We start from the raw sequence: 8646 nt of genomic DNA on the forward strand, positions 1-8646 counted from the left end.
GTCGTCGGCCCGGCGCACATGGGTAAAGCGTTGGTGTGACGTTGACACGTGGGTCCAGGCGTGGCGCACCGACGGGGTGGCCCGCGTGTCAGTGAGAGCGATGGAAGGTTTCTGATGATTGCTTATCCGATGGGGTCAACGAGAAAGTGGGAACAGGTCAGGTGGGCCTGCTACGACGATGGGTGGTTATCTGGGCTCCTGAAAGCATCGTGGCTCAAGCGACAAATAGCCCAGGCGCCTGTTGCCATTTGTTTCCTGTCAGGCCCGTCTTGCGGGGCGCGCCTGGGCTCGTGAAGTGGGAAGCATTCGGAAAAATGCTGAATGTGTAAGAAAAAAAATTGTCGATCATATATTAAAAAAATATAAATTTTTTTTATCGTGTACATAAGATGCGATCGAGCATTTTTAAAAACAATGTTGAACAAGTTTTAAAAAAATGGAAATCGAGCGTTTGGGAAATGTTGAATGCGCATAGCAAAAATGTTGACCATGTATTAAAAAATGATGAATTCTTTTGACCATGTACAGAAGATTTTTAATCAAGCATTTGGAAAAAAATATTGAACAGGTATTTGAAAATTGTTAGTCAAGCATTTGGAAAATTTTGAACGTTTATAAAAAAATGTTGACCATTTGTTAAAAAAACTGATGATTTTTTTGACCGTGTATATAAATATGTTAATACATTATTTAAAAAATGTTGAACAGGTGTTTCAAAAATGTTAACCAAGCATTTCAAAATGTTGAATGTGTAAAGAAAAAATAATATTGAATGTGTTTTAAAAAACGGTTGGTATTTTTATTTGAAAAATGTTAATCAATCATTTAAAAAATGTATAGATAAAATATCAACCATGTATTAAAAATGTTAATCTTGTATTTGAAAAATGTGGACCATGTATTACAAAAAAAGTTTAATTTGTATTGGAAAAAAGTTGGATGTATATTAGAAACATGTTGTTGGTATGTACAAACAAAAGGTAAAATAATAACCAAAAGAACAAAGAAAATAAAAAAGTAAAATAAATAAAATAAACATGAAAATGAAAAAATGAAAAAATGAAGAAAAATAATAAAAGCAAAAAATACCGGCTCGATAAGCCTCAAGTAGGACGCGCCCCTACAACTTACGTTTTTTTAGAAGACCCTACAACGTACCAGGAGAGGGACCTGGGTGGAATGGCTAGCAGCACCAGTGATCAGCTTGGAGACCAGGGATCTATCCCTGCTTCTCCCATTTCCTCTCCTACTTTATAATCGCTATGAGCGCGCGAGTGGGCTAGGCCCAATAAGATACAGGAAGAGGGAAAACATTCCCCTCTCGTCTCGCTTAATGTGAGATATAGACGCTGCGCAATTTAGGTGTATTCGTCTCCTGCGTTTGAACCGGGTTTTTTCTTTATATTCCCTTTTTGAGCTTTCTACCTTTCTTTTTTTTTCCTTTTTTCTGTTTTGTTTATTTTATTTTTTATTTTTTCCTTCTTTTTATTTCTTATTTCTATTTTCCTTCTTTATTTACCGAACAACTTTCAAATTTATGAAATATGTTTTGAAATCTTGAACATATTTTTTGAAATCATGAAAATTTTCAAATTCGTGGACATCTTTTAAAAAACATTCCCTCAAAAAATAAGAATAATCACTTTTTTCTACAAAATGCTTATGTTTTCAAAAAATGTTGATGCATTTGAAAAGAGTGTTCATAAAAGTTTGTAAAAAGTATTCTATTTTAAAAAAATGTTCGGATTTTAAAAAAACTTGTTGGATAAGCAAAATAAAAACTTTGTTGTCTGAGTGGTTCAATTGTTCTCAGGGCAGCAAGAAGTGATGTGATGTTGAAACCAATTTAATTCAGCCTTTTTTGGCTAGAGTTTGATGCATGTAATGTTGAAACTAGTTTGATGCATGTGATGGACTATGTAATGTACCCAATTATGGCTGTGATGCACTATGTTATGATGATATGATGATGAACTTAGTTCTTATGATGGTATGACGATGAACTTAGTTGTTATGATGTTTTCAAGAAGTTTTCATGATGTTATGATGATATAAGGACGAACTTAGTTGTTATAATGTTTTCAAGATGATATGATGATGGCTTTTAGGGTGCCTTGGCGTCGACAAACCCTAAATGATGATACCATGGCTTTTAGGGTGCCTCGGCATCGACAAACCCTAAATGATAAAACCTTGGCTTTTAGGGTGCCTCGGCATCGATAAACTCTAAATGATGAAAACTTAGGCTTTTGGCGTGCCTCGGCGTCGACAAACCCTAAATGATGATACCATGGCTTTTAGGGTGCCTCGGCGTCGACAAACCCTAAACGATAAAACCTTGGCTTTTAGGGTGCCTCGGCATCGATAAACCCTAAATGATGAAAACTTGGGCTTTTGGGGTTCCTCGGCGTCGACAAACCCTAAATGATGATACCATGCTTTTAGGGTGCCTCGGCGTCGATAAACCCTAAATGATAAAACCTTGGCTTTTAGGGTGCCTCGACATCGATAAACCCTAAATGATGAAAACTTAGGCTTTTTGCGTGCCTCGCCGTCGACAAACCCTAAATGATATAACCATGGCTTTTAGGGTGCCTCAGCGTCGACAAACCCTGAATGATAAAACCTTGGCTTTTAGGGTGCCTCGGCATCGATAAACCCTAAATGATGATAACTAAGGCTTTTGGGGTGCCTCGGCGTCGACAAACCCTAAATGATGATACCATGGCTTTTAGGGTGCCTCGGCGTCGACAACCCCTAAATGATAAAACCTTGGCTTTTAGGGTGCCTCGACATCGATAAACCCTAAATGATGAAAATTTAGGCTTTTGGGGTGCCTCGCCGTCGACAAAACCTAAATGATATAACCATGGCTTTTAGGGTGCCTCGGCGTCAACAAACCCTAAATGATAAAACCTTGGATTTTAGGGTGCCTCGGCATGGATAAACCCTAAATGATGATAACTAAGGCTTTTGGGGTGCCTCGGCATCGACAAACCCTAAATGATATAACCTTGGCTTTTAGGGTGCCTTGGCGTCGACAAACCATAAATGATAAAGCCTTGGCTTTTAGGGTGCCTCAGCATCGATAAACCTTAAATGATGATAACTAAGGCTTTTGGGGTGCCTCGGCGTCGAGAAACCCTAAATGATATAACCTTGGCTTTTAGGATGCCTCGGTGTCGATAAAAACCTAAATGATGAAAGCTTGGGCTTTTAGGGTGCCTCTGCGTCGACAAACCCTAGATGATAAAAGGTTAGCTTTTAGGATGCCTCAGTGTCGACAAACTCTAAATGGTGAGACCATGATAATTCCTCACAAACCAACCCTTAAATAACACTTAAATTACACTGCAAAGTGATCTTAATTATAAGATTCAACAAACATCATACAAACCAAGGTTCGGTGCTAGTGAATTACTAGAGTTCAACACAGTCAAAGTTAACACATTACAAGCTTTAATCCAAAGCTATTACAAAAGACAATGAGCCACATGGTCTTCATCACAACTCAACTTAATCTTTAATCCAAAGACAACTCAGCTTAGTCTTCATCACAAATAACCTTAATCTGGTGAAGCTTCCTCTTGTTACTATCACCTGCTGTCTTGAGCTCAACAATGCAAGAAGCAAGAGTACTCTTCTCCATGGTCAACTTCTCCTTCTCTTTCATCAGCTCAGCAATGCAACTATCCACCCGATCCTTCTCTTTCTTCAGGTCATCCTTCTCTTTCTTCAGGTCAGCATAGCAAATCTCCAAAGTCCTCTTATCAGAGCTTATCATTTTCTTCTCTTTAAGACGATTGAACTTCAAATTCCTAATGACAGTGGCTTGAGCTACATGAAGTAACTTTAACTGGTCATGAGCAGCCGTCCATTTCTTGATCTCAGCATCCTTTGCCAAGCTGCTTTCCACACTGATTGTACTGTTCCCAGCATCATTCATCTAATTTACCTCAGGCAGGTTATCCTGTGAATCCAAGAGGTTGTTCACATCTTCAACAAGCTTCTCATATGTCTCCTGCAACTCATTTTTCTACTGTGTGAGATTGTGTACAGTACATGAATGCTCCAGGCATGCCATCCTATTGTTATGCTGGCTATCCTCATACATAAGCCATAGCTTGTGAAGTGCATTCTGAAGATGATCTGGCCACTCCTCATCTACCCACTGCATTAATCCACAATTGTTAACACCCTGCAACAGAAAAAAACAGTTCAAACTTTAAGTCATTAGTTGCAGATTCAGTTAATGTACCATATGCAATGAAGTTACAGATTAGATTAGTTACAGAAAAATTAAGTTAAGTTAACCATCAGATTCAGTTAAGTTAATCCATCAGATTCCTTTAGGTCAATCTACCATATTCAGTAAAGTTACCAGATTCAGTTAAGTTAGTCCATCAAATTCAGTTAAGTTAACCATCAGATTCAATTAAGTTAATCCATTCAGATTCAGTTAAGTTAATCCGTTCAGATCCAGTTAAGTTAATCTACCATATTCAGTTAAGTTGCCAGATTCAGTTAAGTTAATCTAGCAGATTCAGTCAATGAATAGTAACTATTAACCCTAGACCATGAACAGTAGCTATGAACCCTAGAACATGAACAATACCTATGAACCCTAGAACATGAACAATACCTATGAACCCTAGATGAGTTGGAATGCTGCAAAGCTACACAACTTCATACTTACTTCAGTGGCACAGGAAATGAACCTCCTCCCAGTGCTTATACCCTCAAACGCAACACATTTCCTCCCTGGATTCCCATCCTCGCACATCACCATCAAGTCGTCAGCAGCATCCTCAAACAACGGGTCATCAATTGTAGCTGGGATCTGGGAAATCCAACACAAACTTGTTCAAATCGAGCAGAACTACTAGAACCCTAGAACACAAATGCCCGGCGGGCCAGACAAACAGAGAACCTGAGAAGGAACTGACCTTGAGAGGGGAGTCAGGAGTGGAGATGTACTGCACGGCGGAGCCCTCAGTGCTCTCGCTCTCGCTCTAGGACACCATGGCGGCCGACGGCGACCGGAGAGGAAGAGGAGCAGGAGCGAGCGAGCGAGCGTGAGAGACAGAGCGCGAGGTCGAGGTCGATCTGATAGGGCACGGTCGGCCTGTCCGTCGCGAGCCGACCGCGCTCTCTTTAAGCGAACGACGCCGTTTGCGCGACCGTTAGGCCACATCGACAGAATTTGGGCCCCACCTGTCGGAAACGCCCTCAACCACGCCAAATCACTTGTTCAGTGCTATCTGCAAAATGTTTACTGAATCCGCGGTGCGTTTTGCAAAAATTTAGCGACCTGGTGGTTTTCCGCAGATGAAGCTCCAAATGTGGTGGTTTTTTGCTTTTCACTCATCACTGGGCCGTGGGAATCCCGTGTTTGCGTGGTCTATACCGTGCAGCTTCTCTGGCAAGTGGGACTGGCTCTCGTGGGGCCTGTCTGTCGGTCTTCTCTGTTTCCTATGTTGGGTCGTAAAGTGGTGGCGGGTCTCATCTTTGGTCTATGTGGTCACACTGCTCTGGATTGCATTTCTTTTTTTCTTTTTGTCCTTTTTTTTCAAATACATGTCGACTTCTTTATTGAACTAGTAATAATATACGTGCAATGCACGTTTATATTAGGTAGGATATTGGTTGCATATTATATTAGGTAAGATATATCTGTTGCACGTTGGTATTTGGTAAGATATCAATTACTTTTTCACGGGAATGGTAGGATATTAAGGCAGATTTTATGAGATAGCGTTGAGTCAAAACGTGTTTATAACCAATGGCAATGATGGGTAATTAGAGCGTTAAACGTGTTTGGTGCTCAACATTGGAGCAATTTGAACCGCTAGATAACATGATTTGACGGTCAAGATGGTTCGGATCTGCCCCTTTGAGTCTTTTTATATTGGTATAGATATGCACTGAACATTTTTGTATACATGTTGAATATTTTATAAATACATGTTGAACATTTATCCAAATATGTAGAACATTTCTTCAATACGCAGTGAACATTTTTAAAACATTCATGTTTGTCTAAACATGCAGACATTTATTAGGTGTTCAAATATTTTTAAGTGGCATGGATATTATATATATTCATTTTTAGAATTTTTTTCTTCAATACGCATGGACACTTATTAGGTGTTCAAATATTTTCCGAAATTGTGCGAACAATTTTTTACTCCCTTTGTTCCATAATGTAGTGCCTATAGATTTTTGCAAAAGTCAAACATTACAAACTTTGACCATATTTATAGAGAAAAGTAGGCACATCTAGAATACCAAATGCACATCATTGGATACATCATGAGTTACATTTTCAGAATGTACATGTTTGGTATTGTAGATGTAGACTGTTTTCTCTATACACTTGGTCAAAGTTGGCAAAGTTTGACTTCCTCAAAAATCTATAGGCACTACATTGTGGAATGGAGGGAGTACATGTCATGAACATTTTTTAAAATGTAATGAAACATATTTTCTAAAATCTGTGATCATTTTTTAAATGTCATGAACAATTTTTTGAATGGCACGGACATTGTTTTTACAATGTCATGAGTATTTTTTTAAAAATATCATGAATTTATTTAAACTTGTGAACTGTTTTAAAATGTCAGGAACATTTTTTGAATGGTATGATTTTTTTTAAATTTGCATGGAAACATTTTTTTACCTTTTATGAACATATTATTAATGGGCACAAAAATTTGAGTAAAATAATTTTTGAATATATGTGTATTTAGAATATTTAAGAAACAAAAGTAAAAAGACAACAAATTAAACTAACCAATGCAACACGACCGGGGCAGCCCACTACACACTCTCCTTCAGGCAAGGCGAGCATCTGCCTCATTATGTGCGATGTATATAGGCACCAAGATAAGAAAGAAATAAAGCTTTGCTTCCCAATTTACAAGTCTCGTTTTGATGGGCCCCTCTCACTAAGGTGGGTGGGTTCAAGCTTACTTAGGGTTTGGGGTTCCAGGCCTCGATTTCATGGGTCGAGGCTTATTGCCACAACACTAGAATGGAGAGGGCAATGTAAGATAAATGCTGCGACAACCACTAAACACAAGGGGCGTGCTAGGCGTCACTCGATTGTTTTCTTAAATATCCTTACTCCATTCATCCTCGGCAAACCAAGAAAATAAATAGGAAGAAACACACATCGCAACTAGTTCTTCCCCTTTCTATGCCGCCGCTCATAGAAGTGTTGGAACCCTAGTGACCACTGTTTTATCTGTGTTGCACTTATTGTTGACGACGCTGCCGGCACAAATAGAACTGGAAATATTAGAGTAAGTTGGATTGTTCATTCTTGACGACGGCAGGTTGCCTGAGCCAGAGCCATGGTGAAGGCACATTGCTTTACTCCTGAAAGAAGGATCGACTAGGGAGGAATAATTCAAGCAATCTACTTGAAGGTATCTTTCCGATGGGTGCTTATAGAGATACATTTATGAGAAATCTCCAAGTTGAATGTATGTGCTAAATATATTGATTGTAATGTTGATTCACAACATCTCACTCTAGTCAAGAATCATGCTCTAAGGTGAACACTTATGCACATACTACATGAGATTAAATTGTAAAGGCATCCGGGAGGTGACAATGCCTCTTTGCTCCTTCCATTTATAGCTCTGGTGACGGGCGGGGGAGGATCCCGTTTTCACTTTGGCAATGTTTGTTATTTTGGATGTTGATATTTTGAGTCTGCTCTTCTCTTCCGGCGAGCACCCTGATTGCGTTATAGTTTGGTGACGAACATTGACTTCGACACGCTTATGGACTGTTAAGGGAACTTTGTGTAATTTTTATTTTCCTGGAGTACGGGTTGTACTGTTTATATACTACCCTTATAGCTACTTGAAACGTCCTATACAAGCTTATGGAAGAAGTATATAATAACATAAATATCCCTCATAGAAAAAATTGTAAACGTGGATGTAATTTACAAATTCCTAAATTTGTCCCGACCCATCTCGCTGTCCCAAAGCCACACTGAACCGAAAACGCAAGATCTGTCCCGACTGCCGACACGACGGGCTGGGCCGCCGCCGCAGCCAAGGAACCCCTCGCGTTGCCATGGCATCAATGGAGTAGTGGATTCGTTCCACGCCGCCCGCTACCCCAGCTCCTGCACGAAGAACCTAGGCGACCTCCACGACCCGCTGGATTTATTTTAGGAATTCTCGCGATGCGTGTTCAGTGAGAGGAGATGTTCCCGTCGACTACGAGACGTCTATGATGACTTGGTCAATCTCAAAAACTACCTCTGGAGTGCTGGATCAGACTTCCCTAGCTTATCCTTCCCTACAAATAAATGGTTGCATGTTATAGTTGGAAATGTAGCTGCTGTTATAGACGGTTCTGGCATGGGCGGGCGGCGATGGTACATGAGCAGCTGCAACATGCCATTTGGGTTGACTGAACTGTAAGATATTTCTTCAGAGGCAGATTAAATCTGTAAGTTGTGGTCACAAGACGATGGATCAGACTGTAGCACAAATGGTAGATTCTTCAGAGGTAGCACACGCATACACACAGCAGGGTACATTTGAAGATTCTTTTCTTTTCTCAAATTTTCAAGACAGGGCTCTGGACTGACATACACTAGTTTGCTAACGAACCTCGCTGAAA

General features: G+C 39.8%; 1 pseudogene; it reads right to left on the reverse strand.

Moving 5' to 3' along the window:
- Positions 1 to 3544: 3544 nt before the first annotated feature.
- Positions 3545 to 5024, reverse strand: LOC125548803 (annotated as a pseudogene).
- Positions 5025 to 8646: the final 3622 nt, after the last annotated feature.

This window comes from Triticum urartu, chromosome 3, assembly GCF_003073215.2.
Source record: "Triticum urartu cultivar G1812 chromosome 3, Tu2.1, whole genome shotgun sequence".
NCBI classification, from domain to species: domain Eukaryota; kingdom Viridiplantae; phylum Streptophyta; class Magnoliopsida; order Poales; family Poaceae; genus Triticum; species Triticum urartu.